A 25,563-nucleotide genomic window follows, 5' to 3' on the forward strand; every position below is an offset into this window, starting at 1 on the left:
GAGCTGGCCCGATTATTAAGGGCGAACTCAGCCAACGGCAAAAAGGACACCCAATCATCCTGGTCTGCAGAAACAAAACATCTCAGATATGTTTCCAAGGTCTGATTGGTTCGTTCGGTCTGGCCATTAGTCTGAGGATGGAAAGCCGAGGAAAAGGATAGGTCAATGCCCATCCTACCACAAAAGGCTCGCCAGAACCTTGAAACAAACTGGGAACCTCTGTCAGAAACAATATTCTCAGGAATGCCATGCAACCGAACCACATGCTGAAAGAACAAAGGTACCAAATCAGAGGAGGAAGGCAATTTAGCCAAGGGCACCAGATGGACCATTTTAGAAAAGCGATCACAGACCACCCAAATGACTGACATCTTTTGAGAAACGGGAAGGTCAGAAATGAAATCCATCGAAATATGTGTCCAAGGCCTCTTTGGGACCGGCAAGGGCAAAAGCAACCCACTGGCACGAGAACAGGAGGGCTTAGCCCTAGCACAAATCCCACAGGACTGCACAAAAGTACGTACATCCCGTGACAGAGATGGCCACCAGAAGGATCTAGCCACTAACTCTCTGGTACCAAAGATTCCAGGATGACCAGCCAACACCGAACAATGAAGTTCAGAGATAAGTTTATTAGTCCACCTATCAGGGACGAACAGTTTCTCCGCTGGACAACGATCAGGTTTATTCGCCTGAAATTTTTGCAGCACCCGCCGCAAATCAGGGGAGATGGCAGACACAATGACTCCTTCCTTGAGGATACCCGCTGGCTCAGATAAACCCGGAGAGTCGGGCACAAAACTCCTAGACAGAGCATCCGCCTTCACATTTTTAGAGCCCGGAAGGTACGAAATCACAAAGTCGAAGCGGGCAAAAAATAACGACTAACGGGCCTGTCTAGGATTCAAGCGCTTGGCAGACTCGAGATAAGTCAAGTTCTTATGATCAGTCAATACCACCACGCGATGCTTAGCTCCTTCAAGCCAATGACGCCACTCTTCGAATGCCCACTTCATGGCCAGCAACTCTCGGTTGCCCACATCATAATTACGCTCAGCGGGCGAAAACTTCCTGGAAAAGAAAGCACATGGTTTCATCACTGAGCAATCAGAACCTCTCTGTGACAAAACCGCCCCTGCTCCAATCTCAGAAGCATCAACCTCGACCTGGAACGGAAGAGAAACATCTGGCTGACACAACACAGGGGCAGAACAAAAACGACGCTTCAACTCCTGAAAAGCTTCCACAGCAGCAGAAGACCAATTGACCAAATCAGCACCCTTCTTGGTCAAATCGGTCAATGGTTTGGCAATGCTAGAAAAATTACAGATGAAGCGACGATAAAAATTAGCAAAGCCCAGGAACTTTTGCAGACTTTTCAGAGATGTCGGCTGAATCCAATCCTGGATGGCTTGGACCTTAACTGGATCCATCTCGATAGTAGAAGGGGAAAAGATGAATCCCAAAAATGAAACTTTCTGCACACCGAAGAGACACTTTGATCCCTTCACAAACAAAGAGTTAGCACGCAGGACCTGAAAAACCATTCTGACCTGCTTCACATGAGACTCCCAATCATCTGAGAAGATCAAAATGTCATCCAAGTAAACAATCAGGAATTTATCCAGGTACTCACGGAAGATGTCATGCATAAAGGATTGAAACACTGATGGAGCATTGGCAAGTCCGAACGGCATCACTAGATACTCAAAATGACCCTCGGGCGTATTGAATGCAGTTTTCCATTCATCTCCTTGCCTGATTCTCACCAGATTATACGCACCACGAAGATCTATCTTAGTGAACCAACTAGCCCCCTTAATCCGAGCAAACAAGTCAGATAACAATGGCAAGGGATACTGAAATTTAACAGTGATCTTATTAAGAAGGCGGTAATCAATACACGGTCTCAGCGAACCATCCTTCTTAGCTACAAAGAAGAACCCTGCTCCCAGTGGTGATGACGATGGGCGAATATGTCCCTTCTCTAGGGATTCCTTCACATAACTGCGCATAGCGGCGTGTTCGGGCACGGATAAATTAAATAATCGACCTTTAGGGAATTTACTACCAGGAATCAAATTGATAGCACAATCACAATCCCTATGCGGAGGTAGGGCATCGGACTTGGGCTCTTCAAATACATCCTGATAATCAGACAAGAACTCTGGGACCTCAGAAGGGGTGGATGACGAAATCGACAAAAATGGAACATCACCATGTACCCCCTGACAACCCCAGCTGGATACCGACATGGAATTCCAATCCAATACTGGATTATGGGTTTGTAGCCATGGCAACCCCAACACGACCACATCATGCAGATTATGCAACACCAGAAAGCGAATAACTTCCTGATGTGCAGGAGCCATGCACATGGTCAGCTGGGCCCAGTACTGAGGTTTATTCTTGGCCAAAGGTGTAGCATCAATTCCTCTCAATGGAATAGGACACCGCAAAGGCTCCAAGAAAAACCCACAACGTTTAGCATAATCCAAATCCATCAGATTTAGGGCAGCGCCTGAATCCACAAACGCCATGACAGAAAACGACGACAAAGAGCATATCAAGGTAATGGACAGAAGGAATTTGGACTGTACAGTACCAATGACGGCAGACCTAGCGGACCGCTTAGTGCGCTTAGGACAATCAGAAATAGCATGAGTGGAATCACCACAGTAGAAACATAGCCCATTCAGACGTCTGTATTCCTGCCGTTCCACTCTGGTCATAGTCCTATCGCACTGCATAGGCTCAGGTTTAACCTCAGGCAATACCGCCAAATGGTGCTCAGATTTACGCTCGCGCAAGCGTCTACCGATCTGAATGGCTAAAGACAAAGACTCATTCAAACCAGCAGGCATAGGAAATCCCACCATGACATCCTTAAGAGCCTCAGAGAGACCCTTTCTGAACAAAGCTGCCAGCGCAGATTCATTCCACTGAGTGAGTACTGACCATTTCCTAAATTTCTGACAATATTCTTCTATATCATCCTGACCCTGGCACAAAGCCAGCAAATTTTTCTCAGCCTGATCCACTGAATTAGGCTCATCGTACAGTAATCCGAGTGCCAGGAAAAACGCATCGACACTACTCAATGCAGGGTCTCCTGGCGCAAGAGAAAATGCCCAGTCTTGAGGGTCGCCGCGCAAAAAAGAAATAATAATCAAAACCTGTTGAAAAGGATTACCAGAAGAATGAGGTTTCAAGGCCAGAAATAGCTTACAATTATTTTTGAAACTTGGAAACTTAGTTCTATCTCCAAAAAACAAATCAGGAATAGGAATTCTTGGTTCTAACATAGATTTCTGATCAATAGTATCTTGAATCTTTTGTACATTTATAACGAGATTATCCATTGAAGAGCACAGACCCTGAAAATCCATGTCCACACCTGTGTCCAGAAACACCCAAATGTCTAGGGGAAAAAAAAAAAAAAAAAAAATGATGTCAGAACTTTTTCTTTCCCTCTATTGAGAATCATTAGTTGGCTCCTAGTACTGTTTTGTCTGCTAATGAAAGGTGTAATGAAGGCAATCCAGAGACACAGTGTGCCTAGCGATCAGAGCGCACACAGTGATCTGACAAATACCCAAAAACAAAAGAACGAGCTCTGAGACGTGGAAACTCTGTAGACTGCACACCTGATCCTATCCTAAACACAACTAAAAGTGGCTGTGGATTGCGCCTAACCACTACCTATGCAACTCGGCACAGCCTAAGAAACTAGCTAGCCTGAAGATAGAAAAATAGGCCTGACTTGTCCCCAGAGAAATACCCCAAAGGAAAAGGCAGCCCCCCACATATAATGACTGTGAGTAAGATGAAAAGACAAAACGTAAGGATGAAATAGATTCAGCAAAGTGGGGCCCGATATTCTTAGACAGAGCGAGGACAGTAAAGCGAACTTTGCAGTCTACAAAAAACCCTAAAGCAAAACCCACGCAAAGGGGCAAAAAAGACCCACCGTGCCGGACTAACGGCACGGCGGTACACCCTTTGCGTCTCAGAGCTTCCAGCAAAACAAAAGACAAGCTGGACAGAAAAAAGGCAACAAAATAGCAAAAAAGCACTTAGCTATACAGAGCAGCAGGTCACAGGAACAATCAGGAGAAGCTCAGATCCAACACTGGAACATTGACTAGGAGCAAGGATAGCAGCATCAGGTGGAGTTAAGTAACGAAGCAGCTAATGAGCTCACCAGAACACCTGAGGAAGGAAGCTCAGAAGCTGCAGTACCACTTGTGACCACAGGAGTGAATTCAGCCACAGAATTCACAACAGAAATGAAGATGGGAGGCGCCGCAGCGGACCAGAGACACCCATCTGACCTGACCAGCAGCGGAACCGCCCCTGGGTGAGTATAATCTAACGTCTTTTTCTCCTCTTTCAGGTAACATCGGGGGCTTATCTACAGCATTACAGAATGCTGTAGATAAGCCCCTGATGCCGGTGGGCTTACCTCACCCACGATTTTCGGGGTGACAGGTTCCCTTTAATAACACCATTAGTTTTACCACGTAGTGTATTTGAAAAAAAATCTAAGTTCGGTGAAATTGCAAAAAAAGAAAGAGCAATTCCACAATTTTTTTTTACCTTGTTCACTAAATGCTAAAACTGACCTGCCATTATGATTCTCCAGGTCGTAACTTACGAGCTTGCAGGTACCAAACATGTATAGTTTTTTTCATTTAAATGGTGAAAAAAAAAATCAATGTTTGTAAAAAAAAAATATATAAAAACGGTACCATTTTCCGAGACTTGTAGCATCTCTTTTTTTCGGGATCTGTGGCTGGCTGAGGGCTTATTTTTGCGTACCAAGCTGACTTTTTTGTTGATACAATTTTGAGGTAGATAGGTTGCTTTGATCGCCTGTTATTGCATTTTATTGCAATGTTGTGACGACCAAAAAAACATAATTCTGACATTTTGATTTTTCTTGTTATGCCATTTACCAATCGGATTATTTTTATATTTTGATAGGTACCAAACATGCATTTTTAATTTTTTTCATTGTTGTATTTTGAATCGGGCAAAAGGGAGGTGATTTGAACTTTTAATGTTTAACCCCTTCAATTCACAAGCCAGTTCTCACCTTCATGACCAGGCAAATTTTAGAATTCTGACCAGTGTCACTTTATGTGGTAACAAATCTGGAAAGCTTCAATGGATACCACTGATTCTGAGATTCTTTTTTCGAGACATATTGTACTTCATGATAGTGGTAACATATCTTTGATATGACACGTCTATTTTTGAAAAATTCTGAAATTTGGAGAAAATTTTTAAAATGTCAAACTTTTAATTTTTATGCCTTTAAATCAGATCATTATGTAACACAAAATAGTTTACAAAATATAATTTACTACCTGTCAGCACAATTTTTGAAACATCATTTTTTTTAGCAAGTTAGAAGGGATAAAAGTTGACATCAATTACTCATTTTCCAATAAAATTTACCAAACAATTTTTTAGAGGCCACATTACAATTGAATAAACTTTGAGGGGCCTATATGACAGAAAAAAACTGCACTCCTTCATGTGATCAAAACCACATTCAAGAAGTTGATCTTCAAGTGGTTTACAGGAATTTTAGAAATGTGGAAGGAAAAAATGAACATTTAACTTTTTTCCACAAACTTTTACTTTAGACCCAAATTTCTTTATTTTCACATGGAAACATGAAAGAATGGACAGCAAAATGGACAGCAAGGAAATCACTAGCATTGGAGGATGTTCATTCAGTTATTTAATTTTGAAGAAAAAAGCAGATCACAGACATGGCACAAAACTAAAGTCATTTCAAAAGGCAACTTTCTGGCTTTAAGAAACACTAAAAGAAATCAAGAACAAAAAATGTGGTAGTAAGTAATGGTTACTTTTTTTTAATCAAGCATAGAGAAAAATTATGGAATCACTCAATTCTAAGGAAAAAATTATGGAATTAACCTGTAAATTTTCATACCCAAAAATAACACCTGCATCAAATTAGATCTGCCCGTTAGTCTGCATCTAAAAAGGAGTGATCACACCTTGGAGAGCTGTTGCACCAAGTGGACTGACATGAATCATGGCTCCAACATGAGAGATGTCAATTGAAACAAAGGAGAGGATTATCAAACTCTTAAAAGAGGGTAAATCATCATGCAATGTTGCAAAAGATGCTGGTTGTTCACAGTCCGCTGTGTCTAAAATCTGGACCAAATACAAACTACATGGGAAGGTTGTTAAAGGCAAACATACTGGTAGACCAAGGAAGAAATAAAAGCGTCAAGACCAGAAACTTAAAGCAATATGTCTCCTAAACAGGAAATGCACAACAAAACAAATGAGGAACAAATGGGTGAAAACTGGAGTCAACATCTGTGACCGAACTGTAAGAAACCGCCTAAAGGAAATTGGATTTACATACAGAAAAGCTAAACAAAAGCCATCATTAACACCTAAACAGAAAAAACAAGGTTACAATGGGCTAAGGAAAAGCAATCGTGGACTGTGGATGACTGAATGAAAGTCATATTCAGTGATGAATCGCGAATCTGCATTGGGCAAGGTGATGATGCTGGAACTTTTGTTTGGTGCCGTTCCAATGAGATTTATAAAGATGACTGCCTGAAGAGAACATGCAAATTTCCACAACCATTGATGATATGGGGCTGCATGTCAGGTAAAGGCCCTGAGGAGATGGCAGTCATTACATCTTCAATAAGTGCACAAGTTTATGTTGAAATTTTGGACACTTTTCTTATACCATCAATTGAAAGGATGTTTGGTGATGTTGAAATCATTTTTCAAGATAATAATGCATCCTGCCATAGAGCAAAAACTGTGCAAACATTTCTTGAAAAAAGACACATAAGGTCAATGTCATGAGAAAATGGTCCATGGCAAAGCTCCAACCTGCAAAGCTGATCTGGCAACAGCAATCAGAGAAAGTTGGAGCCAGATTGATGAAGAGCACTGTTTGACACTCATTAAGTCCATGCCTCAGAAACTGCAAGCTGTTATAAAAGCCAGAGGTGGTGCAACAAAAAACTAGTGATTAGAGTTGAGCGACTTTAACTTTTTTCGGATCGAGTCGGGTTTCGCGAAACCCGACTTTGTCAAAAGTCGGGTCAGGTGAAATCGGCCTATTATTGCAAAAAGATGGGGGCCGACTAAAACACAAAACCCAATGTAAGTCAATGGGGAATCAAAGTTGGCAGTGAGTGGAGGACAGGAAAACACCTACAGTGCCCATTTTAATGCCAAAAATATCAATTCTTATTACTTAAGCTTGTCAATCTTAATTTAATTATTATAATAGTTAGGCATTGAAAACTGGGGGTCATTTGGCTAAAGTTGTGGGGGGGTAGGGCTGGCTCAAGATTTTTGTGGGCCCAGGAAACGCAGAATACATCACGGTGGTGGAGCAGGGAGAGGTAAGTATTTAAACTTTGCAAGTGCTGTGATCATGAGCAAGCAGGGGGGTCCCATTCGTTGGCACTGGCACAGGGCCCCTCATAGTACAATGGTGTGTTTGATGGCCGGTGGCGCCTCCCACTGGCAGAGACACTTTTGCGTACTATGAGGGACCCTGTGCCAGTGACGTCGCCAATGAGTATGCCCCCCCCACTTGATGAAGGAACCTGCATTTTCATCTGCACCTTCCTCTTTGTCCCCGTGTAAGGTGGTATAGTATGCGGGAAGGGGAACCTGACTTTCAGCAGGGTCAGATTCAGGCTGTGTAGAGTGCAAGGGGAATGTAGTGGTCTGGGTCAATGTACCAGCAGACTCATCTAGCAGTGGCTGGGCAATGGGCAGGATGAGGAGGAAACACAGATATAGGCCCAAATAATAAAGTAGGCTAAATGCAGTTCAAAATTGGTAACAGGACTAAACAGGCGGCAGTGGAGGACAACTGTAATGAGTGGCAGACACAGTTAGTAGGCCCAAATAATAAAGTAGGCTAAATGCAGTTCAAAATTGGTAACGGGATTAAACAGGCGGCATTGCTTTGTTCAGTGGAGGACAACTGTAATGAGTAGCAGACACAGTTAGTAGGACCAAATAATAAAATAGGCTAAATGCAGTTCAAAATTGGAAACAGGACTAAACAGGCGGCATTGCTTTGCTCAGTGGAGGACAACTGTAATGAGCGGCAGACACAGTTAGTAGGCCCAAATAATAAAGTAGGCTAAATGCAGTTCAAAATTGGTAACAGAACTAAACAGGTGGCTTAGCTAGGTACAGGGGTGGGCTCCTCTGCTGAGTAGCATACAGTGGTAGTAGGCGCAAAGTATTAACTGGTCTAAATGGAGGCCAGGGCCCCTGTATATTTTAACTATCATCTATCATTTCAACAAATTTGTATTGGCAGTGCCATTGAAGGATTTAACAGCACAGACTACACAGTGGTGGAGCAGGGAGAGGTAAGTATTGTAAGTGGTAAAGCACTGTTCAAGCAGGGGGGACACTCTCTCGTTGACGGCGGTACTGGCACAGGGCCCCTCATATTATGACGGTGTGTCTGACGTTGGTTGTGCACCACCACCATCAGAGACACTTCATTGTACTATGAGGGACCCTGTGCCAGTGCCGTCGCCCAAGAGTGGGCCCACCCACCTGTCCAGGCAAATGGCACTTGAACGGGTGCTTGTGCCAGGTGGTGACCACTGCCTGGTGGGGGGAGTCAGCCCATTTAGGGAGGTATAAAAATTTCCTATGGTGGACATTCAGCAGCTGCAAATGGAGGAATTGGTTTGGGTGAAGGACACAAGGAAACGTCTTGTTCCTGACCGGGAGCATCCACTGACGACTCGCTGCTTTTATATTTGGAAGTTTCTGAAGAGGAGGCGAAAGGGCTAGAGGCTGAGTCATCAAGGAAAGCCAAAACTTTTTCCTGCTGCTCTGGCTTTAAAAGCTGTTTTCCTACTCCCAGATAAGGGAGCCTTCAAGGCCTTGTGCAGCCGGACTATGACGCTGGCTCAACACCTCCAGCCTTAGGTGCTATTGTGCTTTTGCCACTACCACCAGATGCACCACCACCACCATCAGTACCAGCTGGTAACCACCGCCCACGGGCTCTTCCACCAGACTTCCTCATTTTTTGGAAAATCTAACCAAAATAACAACCGTTATATGGTACTGTAAAACAAGGTAGAAGGTGTATATAAACTTGTTGAGAATTTAAATCTCTCTTTTTTGGGGGGGAGACTGAACCAAAACGCAGGCCCAGTGTATATAACAATGCAATCTAAGTGGCAGAAAGTGGCTGGCTGACATATGACAAACTAACAGGACTGAAGTATATCCACTTTGTGAGAATTTGAATCTCAATTTTTTTGGGAGACTGAACCAAAACTCAGGCCCTGTGCATAAAACAACACAATGTAAGTGGCAGAAAATGGCTGGCTGATATACGACAAACTAACAGGACTGAAGTATATCCACTTTGTGAGAATTAGAGTCTCCCTTTTTTTTGGGGAGACTGAACCAAAACTCAGGCCCAGTGTATATAACAATGCAATCTAAGTGGCAGAAAGTGGCTGGCTGACATACGACAAACTAACAGGACTGAAGTATATCCACTTTGTGAGAATTTGAATCTCACTTTTTTGGGGGGAGACTGAACCAAAACTCAGGTCCAGTGTATATAACAACGCAATCTAAGTGGCAGAAAGTGGCTGGCTGACATACGACAAACAGGACTGCAGTATATCCACTTTGTGAGAATTTGAATCTCACTTTTTTTGGGGGGAGACTGGACCAAAACTCAGGCCCAGTGTATATAACAATGCAATCTAAGTGGCAGAAAGTGGCTGGCTGACATACGACAAACTAACAGGACTGAAGTATATCCACTTTGTGAGAATTTGAATCTCACTTTTTTGGGGGGAGACTGAACCAAAACTCAGGTCCAGTGTATATAACAACGCAATCTAAGTGGCAGAAAGTGGCTGGCTGACATACGACAAACAGGACTGCAGTATATCCACTTTGTGAGAATTTGAATCTCACTTTTTTGGGGGGAGACTGAACCAAAACTCAGGCCCAGTGTATAAAACAACACAATGTAGGTGGCAGAAAGTCGGTGGAAGATATATGAAAAAATACAAGGACTGTAATACAATTTCAATCTCCCTACAATGATCTCAGAAAAAGTATGGCAGCAATAAAAAGGAATGCTGCACACAAAAGTCTGGACAAATAAACAATATAACTGTGCAGAAAGGAGCAACAGGATTTTTGCTTTTAAAAAAGCAGTTGGTTTGCACAGCAGCGTGCAAACAGCAATGCAGGTATCAGGGAGCCTTATAAGGCAGCCTAATAAGCTACAGAGATGATGCGCAAAAATGTAGCCTCCACTGTCCCTGCAAAAAAATGGTGGTGTTGTACAGTGGAAATCGCTACAGCACAAGCAGTTTGGGGGTTAATCTTCCCTCCCTACCTATATCCCTTCTTCTGATGAAGCTGCAGCAACCACTCCCTATGCTAAGATCGGCAGAAGTAAGATGGTGGCCGGCGTGCAAGCCCCTTTATAGCCCCTGTGACGCCGCAGAAAGCAAGCCAATCACTGTCATGCCCTTCTCTAAGATGGTGGGGACCGAGACCTATGTCATCACGCTGCCCACACTCTGCGTCCTTCTTCATTGGCTGAAAAATGGCACTGAAAGCGTCATATGAAACGCGACTTTTGCGCGCAGATCGCCGACCTCATGGACGATCCCACACTAGGATCAGGTTGGGTTTCATGAAACCCGACTTTGCCGAAAGTCGTCGATTTTTGAATTTGTCCAATCTGTTTCGCTCAACCCTACTTGTTTTTTATGATTCCATAATTTTTTCCTCAGAATTGAGTGATTCAATAATTTTTTCCCTATGCTTGGTTAAAAAAAGTAACCATTACTGACTACCACATTTTTTATTCTTGATTTCTTTTAGTGTTTCTTAAAGCCAGAAAGTTGCCATTTGAAATTACTTTAGTTTTGTGCCATGTCTGTGATCTGCTTTTTTTATACAAAATTATACAACTGAATGAACATCCTCCAAGGCCGGTAATAATTTTTGCCAGGTGCTGTAGATACCCTATATGTTGGGGAAAAGTACTTTTTGAGCGCACAGCAGGGCTAGGAAGGGAAGGAGCAGCATGTGACTTCTTGAACACCCAATTGTCTGGAATCATTAGTGGACGCCAAGTCACGCTTGGAGAGCTTTTGATGTGTCTAATCAGTGGAAATCCCCGACAAATTGCACCATTTTGGAAACTAGGCCTCCAAGGCCTACATGTGTGGTGAGCATCTTGAACCCCCAGTTGATTCACAAAATTTTTTTAATGTTTGCCTGTGAAAATAAAAATCACATTTTTCCCACAAAAATGCTTTTTTAGTACCATTTTTTAAATTTTCACAAGGGTAACAGGTAAAAATTGCACCATAAAATTTGTTGTTCAATTTCTCCTGAGTACACCGATACCCGATGTGTAGGTAAAACCTACTGTTTTGGTGGACGGTCAGGTTTGGAATTGAAGGGAAGGAGCGCCATTCGAGTTTTTGAATGCAAAATTTTCTGGAATCATTAGTGGACTTCATGTCACTTATTGAGAGCCCTTGATGTGCCTAAATAGTGGAAACCTCCCACAAGTGATCCCTTTTGGAAACTAGACCCCTCAATGAATTTATATAGGTGTGTATTGAGCACCTAGAACCACCAGATGCTTAACAGAAGTTTATAATGATGAGCTGTAAAAATAACAAATAACATTTTTCCACAAAAAATATTATAGTGTTAATTTTTTTGTTTTTAAAAGGGTAACAGGAGAAATTGTTGTTCAATTTCTCTTGAGTATGCCAATACTCTATATGTGGAAGAAGGAGTGATGTTTTTGGAACGCAGACTTTAATGGAATTGTGTGCGGGTGTCATGTCATGTTTGGAGAGCCCCTGATGTGCCTAAACAGTGGGAAACACCCACAAGTGACACCAATTTAGAAACTAGATCCCTCAAGGAATGTATCTAGATGTGTGGTGAGCCCACCGGGTGTTCCACAGAATTTTACAATGTTGATTTGTGAAAATAAAAAAGAAATTTTTTCCCACAAAACTGTTGTTTTTTTTCATTTTCACAAGGATAGCAAGAGAAAATGGACCTCAAAATTTGTTATGCAATTTCTCTTGAGTACGCCAATACCCCATATGTGGTCAAAAACTACTTTTGAGGCACAGTACAAAGCTCAGAAGGGAAAAAGTGCCATATTGGAGTTCAGATTTTGCTGGTATGGTTTTAGGGTGCAATGTCACATTGGCAGAGCCCCAGAGGTGCCAGGACAGCAGAAAACCCCCATATCTGATCTCATTTTGCAAACTAAACTTCCCAATGAATTAATCTAGGTGTGAATTGATCATACTGACACCACATGTGCCGCAAGGAATTTTATACTAGTGGGCGGTGAAAAAAGAATACCGTATATACTCGAGTATAAGTCGACCCAAGTATAAGCCGACCCCCCTAATTTTGCCACAAAAAACTGGGAAAACTTATTGACTCGAGTATAAGCCTAGGGTGGAAATGCAGCATTTACCGGTGAATTTCAAAAATAAAAATAGATCATTATTTCCCCATAGCTGTGCCATATAGTGCTCTGCATCGTTCATGATTGTCCCATAGCTGTGCCCCATATAGTGCTCTGCACCGTTCATAGTTCCCTATAGCTGTGCCTCATATAGTGCTCTGCACCGTTCATAGTTCCCCATAGAAAGCTCTGCCATTGCCGCTGCTGCTGCAGTAAAAAAAAAAAAAAACATACTCACCTCTCTTGCTTGCAGCTCCCGGCGTCCGGTCACGGCGTCTCGTCCCGGCGTCTCTGCACTGACTGATCAGGCAGAGGGCGCCGCACACACTATATGCGTCATCGTGCCCTCTGACCTGAACAGTCAGAGCGCAGACGCCGGGAAGATGGAGCGGCGCCCGGAAGATGGAGCGACGCCGGGAAGATGGAGCGGCGCCCGGCGGCTGGAACGCGGACAGGTGAATATTACATACTTACGTGGTCCCGACGTCCGGCTCCCTCTGCCTGTCACAGCTGGTCTTCGGTGCCGCAGCTTCTTTCTCTAATCAGCGGTCACCGGCACCGCTGATTAGAGAAATGAATAGGCGGCTCCACCCCTATGGGAGGTGGAGCCGCTTATTCATTTCTCTAATGAGCGGTCCCACGTGACGGCTGAAGAGGGGAAGAAGCTGCAGCACAGAAGACCGTGGGACGGCAGGGGGAGCGTCAGGAGCGCCGGGACTAGGTAAGTATGCCTCAGCACCCTCACCCCCTCACCCGCTGACCCTGCCTCCCACCTTGACTCGAGTATAAGCCGAGAGGGGCACTTTCAGCCTAAAAATTTGGGCTGAAAATCTCGGCTTATACTCGAGTATATACGGTAATTAGATTTTTACCACTAAAATGTTGTTTTACTCCCAAGTTTATATTTTTTTACTGGATAATAAGGAAAAATGGACCTGAATGTGCCAATACCCTACATGTAAATGTGAAATACTTTTCAGACACAGTGCAAAGCTCAGAAGGGAATAGGTGCCATATTACAGTGCAGATTTTACTGATCTGGTTTGCGGGTGCCATGACCCACTGGGAGAGCCCCTGAAGTTCCAGAAGAGCAGAACTCCTGATAAGCGACCTCATTTTACAAACTAAACCTCTTGAATTAATCTAATGTTTCAGTGATCATATATACAGTCATGGCCAAAATTTTTGAGAATGACACGAAAATTATATTTTCACATGATCTGCTGCCCTCTGGTTTTTATTAGTGTTTGTCTGATGTTTATATCACATACAGAAATATAATTGCAATCATATTATGAGTACCAATAGGTTATATTGACAGTTAGAATGAGTTAATGCAGCAAGTCAATATTTGCAGTGTTGACCCTTCTTCTTCAAGACCTCTGCAATTCTCCCTGGCATGCTCTCAATCAACTTCTGGACCAAATCCTGACTGATAGCAGTCCATTCTTGCACAATCAATGCTTGCATTTTGCCATAATTTGTTAGTTTTTGTTTGTCCACCCGTCTCTTGATGATTGACCACAAGTTCTCAATGGGATTAAGATCTGGGGAGTTTCCAGGCCATGGACCCAAAATCTCTATGTTTTGTTCCATGAGCCATTTAGTTATCACCTTTGCTTTATGGCAAGGTGCTCCATCATGCTGGAAAAGGCATTGTTGGGCGCCAAACTGCTCTTGGACGGTTGGGAGAAGTTGCTCTTGGAGGACATTCTGGTACCATTCTTTATTCATGGCTGTGTTTTTAGGCAAGACTGTGAGTGAGCCGATTCCCTTGGCTGAGAAGCAACCCCACACATGAATGGTTTCAGGATGCTTTACAGTTGGCATGAGACAAGACTGGTGGTAGCGCTCTCACCTCTTCTTCTCCGAATAAGCTGTTTTCCAGATGTCCCAAACAATCGAAAAGGGGATTCATCAGATAAAATGACTTTGCCCCAGTCCTCAGCAGTCCACTCCCTGTACCTTTTGCAGAATATCAGTCGGTCCCTGATGTTTTTTCTGGAGAGAAGTGGCTTCTTTGCTGCCCTCCTTGAAACCAGGCCTTGCTCAAAGAGTCTCTGCTTCACAGTGCGTGCAGAAGCACTCACACCAGCCTGCTGCCATTCCTGAGCAAGCTCGGCACTGCTGATAGTCTGATCCCGCAGCTGAAACAGTTTGAAGATACGGTCCTGGCGCTTGCTGGTCTTTCTTGGGCGCCCTGGAGCCTTTTTGACAACAATGGAAGCTCTCTCCTTGAAGTTCTTGATGATGCGATAGATTGTTGACTGAGGTGCAATCTTTGTAGCTGCGATACTCTTCCCTGTTAGGCCATTTTTGTGCAGTGCAATGATGGCTGCACGTGTTTCTTTAGAGATAACCATGGTTAACTGAAGAGAAACAATGATACCAGCCTCCATTTAAAGTGTCCAGTGATGTCATTCTTACTTAATCATGACTGATTGATCGCCAGCCCTGTCCTCATCAACACCCACACCTGTGTTAATGGATCAATCACTAAAACGATGTTAGCTGCTCCTTTTAAGGCAGGACTGCAATGATGTTGAAATGTGTTTTGGGGGTTTAAGTTCATTTTCTGGGCAAATATTGACTTTGCAAGTACAGTAATTGCTGTTAAGCTGATCCCTCTGACATTCAGGAGTATATGCAAATTGCCATTAGAAAAAATGAAGCAGTAGACTTTGGAAAAATTAATATTTGTCTCATTCTCAAAATTTTTGTCCATGACTGTACACCACAGTTATGCCACAGAATTTTATACCATTGGGCAGTGAAGAAAAAATAATTACATTTTTACCACAAAAATTTTGTTTTAGCCTCAGATTTTACATTTTCACAAGGAATAATGAGTAAAAATGGCACCAAAATATGTCCCACAATTTCTTCTGAATGTAGAAATACCCGATATATGGCTGTACAGTACTGCTTAGCCATATGGCGGCACTCGGGAGGAACGGAGCTCTATTTGCCTCGCTGGGCCCAGATTATCCTAGAATAGTTTGCAGACTCCGTATACAGAGCCCCTAAATACTAGAAGAGCACCGCTCCTGGCAGTGAGTGACGGATGCCTTCTGTGAAATCAGCTGATAACCCTGCGGCGATGGCACACGCAAAGCTGCAGTGTGTGCAAAATTGCCTAGACTTAGTGCATCCAAGATTGGTAAGTATCAACCGTCCATGATTCTGCTGAGTATGTCCATGGTTGTGAAGGGGTTAATATTTCTAAAAGCTTTTTTTTTTACAGTTTTTACTTTCTTCAATAATCTCCTTAGGAGACTTGAAGCTGCGATCTTCTGATCGCTTGTGCTACACATAACAGCGCTTCAGCCCTGCTATGAGTAGTGGAAATAATCATCTGGTATGAACGCCGGCCATGGGGTAGTGCACATTGCAGGTCTGCAATGACAAGGATCTTTCTGTAGACCCCTGGCTTTCATGCCAATCCAATGCTGATGTCATTTCCAGAGTCAAGTTGGACATGTCACATGAATGAGGCAACAGTGGGTAGGTGATTTTTAGGCACCATACGCTTCCACACTTACCGTAATAACAATGATCTGTGAGTTTGTTAAATGTACTGCTTTGAGTCTGAATTGTTACTCCTGAATGCTTTAACTTTAACTTCAGTGTATTGGCAAGACTTGTGGATGCCAAAAAAGGCAAGTATACTTTTTTCCACTGTGAGAATTGATTTTTGAAACAAAATCCATTAGTAAAGACATATGTAATGATTTTAATATGCCAATAATCACACAGTATAACTCCCAAAATAGATGTCTGAGAAATATTATGAACAAGTACTGGGACACATTAAAAGAAGACAAAGTTATAAGGAACTTCTACCTAACCAATTGAAAAGTCTGTAATATTGGGAATTTAGTGGCCTCCACCATAAAACAACCGGATTGAGTAAGTGGCCATGTTGCATCATTCATGGATATTAAAGTATTTTTTTGTTGTAATCAATGAAAGATTTGTCATATACTATCTCCAAAAAAGAGAAAGGATTTTTACAAAGGGAAAAAACAATTCATGATTAAGTACTATATGACATCCCATGCGAAGGGGGTCATTTACTGTTTAGAATGCCTCTGTCAAAAAAAGTATATTGGCCACACTAAGAGAACACTCACCAAAAGATTAGGTGAACATGTACGTAACATCACAAAAACATTTGAAGGGCACGCCCTTTCTAAACATTATGCAATTATTGGGGGTCCCTGGTAAGTACAAAAATATGGGGAGTTCAAATAGTTAAAAAAAAGACTGGCGAAGAGGAGAATTTATTTAAAAAAAAATCACATATAGAAAATGAAGGGATATTTGAGCTAAACACCCTGAGATCTAATGGACTAAACAGCGACATAGAAATGTTCGCATTCCAGTTACCAAAGAGAATAATACACATAATTATACAATTTATGACGTAACTCAAGGACTTTATAAAAGGACTGCTTGACCCATTGTGGACCATCCCTGAGGAAGAAAGTCACCTGCTTTCAAGGCAAATTAATTTTGGTCTACATCTATACATATATGCTAGCCACCTTAGTAGGAATTGGTTGGCTGTGTAAATTTAGAAACTAATCCGCAGCATTGCACGCTTGGCGGTTCCAAGCGCTGTGGATTAGACAGGGGTGGAAAGATGATTTGCATAGCTCCGCCTACTGCAAAGGATTCTGGGTAAACCTGCTATTCTTTGTATTATGCTGCTTGCAAGTACTTTCCGTTTCAGGAAAGCATCCACTATGGTCTACACACTTCTAACAGATCACGCTGCAGTCACATTAACGTCACAACATACCGGGTTACGGGGGATCACCAAGGCATCCGGGCGTAGATCCAAGCCTGAACTCACCTCGTCAGATGCACATCGCTGCCCGGGACGCTGTCTGAATCCCAAACAAATTTAAAATACTGGAAAGACTTGGAAACATTTTAATCAGGAACCTTGAAGCATTTCATCACTGAGTAAGACGGTGCAAACATTGGAAAACTCACTGGACCGCAGCCTGCAAAAGGCTAGCTCTACAATTACTACTATCAGACAATCGCTATCACCACATGTGCATGGACTACATATGACTGAAAGTAGAGGAAGCTAGAAATATGGCTCCTCTAGAGCTACAACCTTTGATAAAGCGCAGGCGTTACAGCCAGCTAAATATGCTAGAAGCATATTCTTCTACAGTTACGTCCATATATATTTGGACAGAGACAACATTTTTCTAATTTTGGTTATAGACATTACCACAATTAATTTTATGTAAAACAATTCAGATACAGTTGAAGTTCAGACATTCAGCTTTCATTTGAGGGTGTCCACATTAAAATTGGATGAAGGGTTTAGGAGTTTCAGCTCCTTATCATGTGCCACCCTGTTTTTAACCCCTTTCTGACATGGGATGTACTATCCCGTCGAGGTGGCGTGGGCCCCCATGACCACGGACGGGATAGTACGTCCAGCGCGATCGGCGGCGCTCACAGGGGGAGCGCCGCCGATCACGGCCGGGTGTCAGCTGTTTATCGCAGCTGACATCCGGCACTATGTGCCAGGAGCGGTCACGGACCGCCCCCGGCACATTAACCCCTGGCACACCGCGATCAAAGATGATCGCGATGTGCCGGCGGTGCAGGGAAGCTTCCCGCAGGGAGGGGGCTCCCTGCGGGCTTCCCTGAGCCCCCCGCAGCAACGCGATGTGATCGCGTTGCTGCGAGGGTCTCACCTCCCTCCCTGCTTCCTCCAGCCCCGGATCCAAGATGGCCGCAGATCCGGGTCCTGCAGGGAGGGAGATGGCTTCACAGAGCCTGCTCAGAGCAGGCACTGTGAAGGCTGCAGCGCTGCATGTCAGATCAGTGATCTGACAGAGTGCTGTGCACACTGTCAGATCACTGATCTGTGATGTCCCTCCCTGGGACAATGTAAAAAAGTAAAAAAAAAAATTTCAAAATGTGTAGAAAAAAATAAAAAAAAATATTCCTAAATAATGAAAAAAAAAAAAAAATTATTCCCCTAAATACATTTCTTTATCTAAATAAAAAAAAAAAAAACAATAAAAGTACACATATTTAGTATCTCCGCATCCGTAACGGCCCAGCCTATAAAACTGGCCCACTAGTTAACCCCTTCAGTAAACACCGTAAGAAAAAAAAAAAAAAAAACGAGGCAAAAAACAACGCTTTATTATCATACCGCCGAACAAAAAGTGGAATAACACGCGATCAAAAAGACAGATATAAATAACCATGATACCACTGAAAGCGTCATCTTGTCCCGCAAAAAACAAGCCGCCATATAGCATCATCAGCAAAAAAAAAAAAGTTATAGTCCTGAGAATAAAGCGATGCAAAAATAATTATTTTTTCTATAAAATAGTTTTTATCGTATAAAAGCGCCAAAACATAAAAAAATGATATAAATGAGGTGTCGCTGTAATCGTACTGACCTGAAGAATAAAACTACTTTATCAATTTTACCAAACGCGGAACGGTATAAACGCCTCCCCCAAAAGAAATTCATGAATAGCTGGTTTTTGGTCATTCTGCCTCGCAAAAATCGGAATAAAAAGCGATCAAAAAATGTAACGTGCCCGAAAATGTTACCAATAAAAACGTCAACTCGTCCCGCAAAAAACAAGACCTCACATGACTCTGTGAATCAAAATATGGAAAAATTATAGCTCTCAAAATGTGGTAACGCAAAAAATTTGTTTTGCAATAAAAAGCGTCTTTCAGTGTGTGACGGCTGCCAATCATAAAAATCCGCTAAAAAACCCGCTATAAAAGTAAATCAAACCCCCTTTCATCACCCCCTTAGTTAGGGAAAAATTAAAAAAATGTATTTATTTCCATTTTTCCATTAGGGCTAGGGTTAGGGCTAGGGCTAGGGTTAGGGCTAGGGTTAGGGTTTGGGCTAGGGCTAGGGTTAGGGCTAGGGTTAGGGCTAGGGTTAGGGCTAGGGTTAAGGCTACAGTTAGGGCTAGGGTTAGGGCTACAGTTTGGGTTGGGGCTAAAGTTTGGGTTGGGGCTAAAGTTTGGGTTGGGGCTAGGGTTAAGGCTACAGTTAGGGTTGGGGCTAAAGTTACGATTAGGGTTTAGATTACATTTACAGTTGGGAATAGGGTTGGGATTAGGGTTAGGTGTGTGTCAGGGTTAGAGGTGTGGTTAGGGTTACTGTTGGGATTAGGGTTAGAAGTGTGTTTGGATTAGGGTTTCAGTTATAATTGGGGGGTTTCCACTGTTTAGGCACATCAGGGGCTCTCCAAACGCGACATGGCGTCCGATCTCAATTCCAGCCAATTCTGCGTTGAAAAAGTAAAACAGTGCTCCTTCCCTTCCGAGCTCTCCCGTGTGCCCAAACAGGGGTTTACCCCAACATATGGGGTATCAGCGTACTCAGGACAAATAGGACAACAACTTTTGGGGTCCAATTTCTCCTGTTACCCTTGGGAAATTACAAAACTGGGGGCTAAAAAATAATTTTTGGGGGAAAGATTTTTTTTTTCAATTTTCACGGCTCTGCGTTACAAACTGTAGTGAAACACTTGGGGGTTCAAAGCTCTCACAACACATCTAGATGAGTTCCTTAGGGGGTCTAGTTTCCAAAATGGTGTCACTTGTGGGGGGTTTCTACTGTTTCGGTACATTAGGGGCTCTGCAAATGCAATGTGACACCTGCAGACCATTCCATCTAAGCCTGCATTCCAAATGGAGCTCCTTCCCTTCCGAGCCCTCCCATGCGCCCAAACAGTGGTTCCCCCCCACATATGGGGTATCAGCGTACTCAGGACAAATTGGACAACAAATTTTGGGGTCCAATTTCTCCTGTTACCCTCGGGAAAATACAAAACTGGGGGCTAAAAAATAATTTTTGTGGGAAAAAATTTTTGTTTTATTTTTTTGGCTCTCCATTATAAACTTCTGTGAAGCCCTTGGTGGGTCAAAGTGCTCACCACACATGTAGATAAGTTCCTTAGGGGGTCTACTTTCCAAAATGGTGTCACTTATGGGGGGTTTCTACTGTTTAGGTACATTAGGGGCTCTGCAAACGCAATGTGACACCTGCAGACCATTCCATCTAAGTCTGCATTCAAATGGCACTCCTTCCCTTCCGAACCCTCCCATGCGCCCAAACAGTGGTTCCCCCCACATATGGTGTATCATCGCACTCAGGACAAATTGGGCAACAAATTTTGGGGTCCACTTTCTCCTGTTACCCTCAGGAAAATACAAAACTGGGGGCTAAAAAAATAATTTTTGTGGGAAAAATTTTTTGTTTTATTTTTACGGTTCTGCATTATAAACTTCTGTGAAGCACTTGGTGGGTCAAAGTGCTCACCACACATCTAGATAAGTTCCTTAGTGGGTCTATTTTCCAAAATGGTGTCACTTGTGGGGGGTTTCAATGTTTAGGTACATCAGTGGCTCTCCAAACGCAACATGGCGTCCCATCTCAATACCGGTCAATTTTGCATTGAAAAGTCAAACGGCGCTCCTTCCCTTCCGAGCTCTCCCATGCGCCCAAACAGTGGTTTACCCCCACATATAGGGTATCAGCGTACTCAGGACAAATTGTACAACAACATTTGGGGTCCAATCTCTTCTCTTACCCTTGGGAAAATAAAACATTGGGGGCGAAAATATAATTTTTGTGAAAAAATATTATTTTTTATTTTTACGGTTCTGCATTATAAACTTCTGTGAAGCACTTGGTGGGTCAAAGTGCTCACCACACCTCTAGATAAGTTCCTTAGGGGGTCTACTTTCCAAAATGGTGTCACTTGTGGGGGGTTTCAATGTTTAGGCACATCAGTGGCTCTCCAAACGCAACATGGCGTCCCATCTCAATTCCTGTCAATTTTGCATTGAAAAGTCAAACGGCGCTCCTTCCCTTCCGAGCTCTCCCATGCGCCCAAACAGTGGTTTACCTCCACATATGGGGTATCAGCGTACTCAGGACAAATTGTACAAAAACTTTTGGGGTCCAATTTCTTCTCTTACCCTTGGGAAAATAAAAAATTGGGGGCAGAAAGTTAATTTTTGTGAAAAAATATGATTTTTTATTTTTACGGTTCTACATTATAAACTTCTGTGAAGCACGTGGTGGGTCAAAGTGCTCACCACACATCTAGATAAGTTCCTTAAGGGGTCTACTTTCCAAAATGGTGTCACTTGTGGGGGGTTTCAATGTTTAGGCACATCAGGGGCTCTCCAAACGAAACATGGCGTCCCATCTCAATTCCAGTCAATTTTGCATTGAAAAGTCAAATGGCGCTCCTTCGCTTCCGAGCTCTGCCATGCGCCCAAACAGTGGTTTACCCCCACATGTGGGGTATTGTCGTGCTCAGGACAAATTGCACAACAATGTTTGGGGTCTATTTTCTCCTGTTACCCTTGGTAAAATTAAACAAATTGGAGCTGAATTAAATTTTTTGTGAAAAAAAGTTAAATGTTCATTTTTATTTAAACATTCAAAAAATTCCTGTGAAGCACCAGAAGGGTTAATAAACTTCGTGAATGTGGTTTTGAGCACCTTGAGGGGTGTAGTTTTTAGAATGGTGTCACACTTGGGTATTTTCTATCATATAGACCCCTCAAAATGACTTCAAATGAGATGTGGTCCCTAAAATAAAATGGTGTTGTAGAAATGAGAAATTGCTGGTCAACTTTTAACCCTTATAACTCCCTAACAAAAAAAAATTTTGGTTCCAAAATTGAGCTGATGTAAAGTAGACATGTGGGAAATGTTACTTATTAAGTATTTTGTGTGACATATCTCTGTGATTTAATTGCATAAAAATTCAAAGTTGGAAAATTGCAAAATTTTCATAATTTTCGCCAAATTTCCGTTTTTTTCACAAATAAACGCAGGTACTATCAAAGAATTTTTACCATTGTCATGAAGTACAATATGTCATGAGAAAACAATGTCAGAATCACTGGGATCCGTTGAAGCGTTCCAGAGTTATAACCTCACAAAGGGACAGTGGTCAGAATTGTAAAAATTGGCCCCGTCATTAACGTGCAAACCACCCTTGGGGGTAAAGGGGATAAAGGGACCAAAAGTAATTGGACAGATTAAATAATTTTAAATAAAATGTTCATTTCTAGTACTTGGTTGAAAACCCTTTGTTGGCAATGACTGCCTGAAGTCGTGAACTCATGCACATCACCAGACGCTGTGTTTCCTCCTTTTTTGATGCTCTGCCAGGCCTTCACTGCGGTGGTTTTCAGTTGCTGTTTGTTTGTGGGCCTTTCTGTCTGAAGTTTAGTCTTTAACAAGTGAAATGCATGCTCAATTGGGTGGAGATCAGGTGACTGACTTGGCCATTCAAGAATATTACACTTCTTTGCTTTAATAATCTCCTGGGTTGCTTTCAACTACGTCATTGGACGTAGTTTCATATTACAGATGGACAATCAGTTTGGCTGCATTTGGATGGATCTGAGCACACAGTATGTCTCTGAATACCTCAGAATTCATTCGGCTGCTTCTGTCCTGTGTCACATCATCAATAAACACTAGTGACCCAGTGCCACTGGAGCCATGCATGCCCACGCCATCACACTGCCTCCGCCGTGTTTTACAGATGATGTGGCATGCTTTGGATCATGAGCTGTACCATGCCTTCGCCTTCTTTCCATCATTCTGGTAGAGGTTAATCTTGGTTTCATCTGTCCTAAGAATGTTCTTCCAGAACAGTGCTGGCTTTTTTAGATGTTTTTTCGCAAAGTCCAGTTTAGCCTTTTTATTCTTGATGCTTATGAGTGGCTTGCACTGTGCAGTAAACCCTCTGTATTTACTTTCATGCAGTCTTCTCTTTATGGTAGATTTGGATATTGATACGCCGACATCCTGGAGACTATTGTTCACTTGGTTGGCTGTTGTGAAGGGGTTTCTCTTCACCTTGGAGATTATTCTGCGATCATCCACCACTGTTGCCTTCTGTGGGCGCCCAGGACTTTTTGCATTGATGAGTTCACCAGTGCTTTCTTTCTTTCTCAGGATGTTACCAAACTGTAGATTTTGCCACTCCTAATATTGTAGCAATTTCTCGGATGTGTTTTTTTTTGTTTTCGCAGCTTAAGGATGGGTTGTTTCACCTGCATGGATAGCTCCTTTGACCACATGTTTACTTCACAGCAAAACCTTCCAAATGCAAGCACCACACCTCAAACAACTCCAGGCCTTTTATCTGCTTAATTGAGAATGACATAATGAAGGGATTGCACACACCTGTCCATGAAATAGCCTTGGAGTCAATTGTCCAATTATTTTTGGTCCCTTTAAAAACAGGGTGGCACATGTAAAGAAGCTGAAACTCCTAAACCCTTCAACCAATTTTAATGTGGATACCCTCAAATGAAAGCTGAAAGTCTGAACTTCAACTGCATCTGAATTGTTTTGCATAAAATTCATTGTTGTAATGTCTATAACGAAAGTTAGAAAAATGTTGTCTCTGTTCAAATATATATGGACTTAACTGTATATGTGCTACGGATTCAATAAGTGAAAAGCAAAACATCCAAGGCTTTCACATTTACTTGTTACTCATAATTGCACCACCAACCTTTATGGATTTGTATTGATGGATATACCTTCCCTATATTAATATTATACAGAATAGTACTAGTTCGGAATGCGGAAATAGATGCTAGTGACATGAAAATGCATTGTCTTCTCTTTTCATCAAAATCCCTTATGTGTAATCATCTCACAGCTCTATTTGGTCATATTATAAATTACCTATAACCTCTCTATATCAGCTATAGGTAGACTTTACTACCCAAAGGAGCTGCTAGAGATAGACTTCAATTCTAAGCACCAGTGCAACTATATCTATATATATATAATTGTCTAAAGGTACTGTCACACATAACGATATCGTTAACGATATCGTTGCTTTTTGTGACGTAGCAACGATATCGTTAAGGAAATCGTTATGTGTGACAGCGACCAACGATCAGGCCCCTGCTGGGAGATCGTTGGTCGCTGAGGAAAGTCCAGAACTTTATTTCGTCGCTGGACCTCCCGCTGACATCGCTGGATCGGCGTGTGTGACACCGATCCAGCGATGTCTTCACTGGTAACCAGGGTAAACATCGGGTTACAAAGCGCAGAGCCACGCTTAGTAACTCGATGTTTACCCTGGTTACCAGCGTAAACGTTAAAAAAACAAACACTACATACTTACCTTCAGCTGTCTTTCCCCGGCGCTGTGCTTCTCTGCATTCCTCCTGCATCCTGTGTCAGCGCCAGCCAGCCGGAAAGCACAGCGGTGACGTCACCACTCTGCTTTCCGGCTGACCGGCGCTGACAGTGCAGAGGAAAGCAGAGCGCCGGAGGACAGACAGCTGAAGGTAAGTATGTAGTGTTTGTTTTTTTTACGTTTACGCTGGTAACCAGGGTAAACATCGGGTTACTAAGCGCGGCCCTGCAGCGTCGCTTAGTGTGACGGTACCTTAAGGGTTTTTCTGTCTGTCTGTTTGTCTTTCTGTCTGTCTGTCTGTCTGTCCTGGAAATCCCGCGTCTCTGATTGGTCGAGGCCACCAGGCCTCGACCAATCAGCGACGGGCATAGCATGGCGACGATGATGTCATAAAGGTTGCCTCGACCAATCAGCGACGGGCACAGTCTGCCGAGAATTCGCCTCGACCAATCAGCGACGGGCACAGTATCGACGTAGATGTCATAATGGTTGCCATGGCGACAATGCCGTCATAAAGGTTGCCTCGACCAATCAGCGACGGGCACAGTCTGCCGCGAATTCTTTAATCATCATTGTCCATAAACTACGGGGACATGCATATTCTAGAATACCCGATGCGTTAGAATCGGGCCACAATCTAGTATGAATATATATTTGGAGAATAAAATGTCCATGATGGAATTTTTATTTTATATTTTCTCCGAGTTTAGCGATCGAAAGTATAAAAATCACCTCTTACTTTTCAAACAATTGTACCCCTGCAGACCTGTGATACTAATTTTTTTTTAATTTCTCTTTTTC

Source organism: Ranitomeya imitator, chromosome 1, assembly GCF_032444005.1.
Source record: "Ranitomeya imitator isolate aRanImi1 chromosome 1, aRanImi1.pri, whole genome shotgun sequence".
In the NCBI taxonomy this organism is placed as follows: domain Eukaryota; kingdom Metazoa; phylum Chordata; class Amphibia; order Anura; family Dendrobatidae; genus Ranitomeya; species Ranitomeya imitator.